This window comes from Trypanosoma cruzi (genome assembly GCF_000209065.1).
Source record: "Trypanosoma cruzi strain CL Brener chromosome Unknown tcruzi_1047053460785, whole genome shotgun sequence".
In the NCBI taxonomy this organism is placed as follows: Eukaryota; Euglenozoa; class Kinetoplastea; order Trypanosomatida; family Trypanosomatidae; genus Trypanosoma; species Trypanosoma cruzi.
This window is the reverse complement of record NW_913520.1, coordinates 1-1,297: the sequence shown is the minus strand read 5'-3', so window position 1 is coordinate 1,297 and position 1,297 is coordinate 1. Positions and strand designations below refer to the sequence as shown.

Genomic DNA, 1,297 nt, shown 5'->3' with positions numbered 1-1,297 from the left:
AGGGTGTGGTGAGCCCACTGCTTTTTCACTTGCCCCTTCCTCCTGTATTGCTTGATTTTTGTAAATAACTTTACGATCCGGTCAATCGCCCCAGGCGAATGTTTGCTTCTGTTTGCTCTTACCTCCCTCTGGTGCGAATCGGCCTGCCTCTTTGATTGGACTTCTACCTTATGCCCCAAGCAAGGTGACACATGTTTTATTATTGCGGCTGCGCGCCGCAGCCATCCATCGCTTCCTTCGCCGGCGGTGTCTTTGATTGCTGGTTTGCGTGGCGAGGTGCTAATTTGTGCGACTGCTCGTGTTACCCACTCGTGTTGCAGGATGGCTGTGTGGGAGGAGCTCGTTCATTTCCACGCTGCCGCGTAACTGTGGGTGAGTGCTGGTAGCCACTGAACGGCGTTGCGCCTTGTGTGCCGGCTGCTGTGCTTCCACGTTGTGCTGAGATGCTTGAGGGGGCAATTGTTTTCCTTTTCCCTTTTTGTTTGCATCCCACTCGTCTGGTCATGGCGGCTGCAACGAGACTCTGCGAAAGCCTGATCGTTGCGGGTGTTGCATCTCCTGCTGTTGTCTCCTCGTTGTGTCGGTGGGGAGGAGGCGGGCGACGGCGTCGGTGGAGTGGCGCTGCGGTGGGAGAAGGAAGGCACTGACCGCCGCTGACGGCGACCGTCTTTGCTGCCGGCGATCTGACGAGATGACCTCACCGTTGTCACACCCAACCGGGACCGATGCGGGCCGCACCGCCTCTCTCTTCCCTCCCTCCATCCCCCAGTCTCCTGCAGACACACGAACTGCGCGGTGGCGGCGTGATTACAAACCGGACGTCTGAAGGTCAACCGACCGCAGAGTCGATGTGGACCCTTGTCCCCCGTGGCTGAGTGCCGCCACCGTGCTTCTTTGTTCCTCCCTTTTGCCCTTGTGCATGCCGTGCGCGCATGATGCCGCTCTTTGTTCTGCAATGCCGACCCACGTGAGCGAGAAACGACGCCTTGACTACTGGCAACTGACGCACTCACCACCCCACTTCCGCGCCACCACCACCACGTTCACGGACGCGCTCGATGGCTGGCGGTTGCAACAATGCCACGTGTATCTGCCTCGGCTTTTGTGTGTTGTCCACGGCATCGGGGTCGTCATGTGTTGGAGGAATTTGGTGAGAAGGGCGGTGCCAATGGTCATTTGCCTCTTTGCCGGGGTCCCGTCGCTCTGCACGGCGGTTGTGCGGGGCTGCGCGGGCGGTGGGAGGCCGATGGCATCACTGGGCTGACTGTGTCTGCGCGTCTTTGTGTCGCTAGCTGTG

General features: G+C 59.4%; 2 non-coding genes across 2 annotated transcripts; both read left to right on the top strand.

The window, feature by feature from the left end:
* The first annotated feature begins 798 nt into the window (after window positions 1-798).
* On the top strand, window positions 799-878 carry Tc00.1047053460785.20. Its single transcript, XR_008254656.1, has one exon. It is a non-coding gene; the product is annotated as a C/D small nucleolar RNA (snoRNA), TB8C3C2 (small nucleolar RNA).
* A 51-nt stretch (window positions 879-929) lies between these two features.
* On the top strand, window positions 930-1,005 carry Tc00.1047053460785.10. The gene has a single exon (XR_008254655.1). It is a non-coding gene; the product is annotated as a C/D small nucleolar RNA (snoRNA), TB8C3C3 (small nucleolar RNA).
* Window positions 1,006-1,297: the final 292 nt, after the last annotated feature.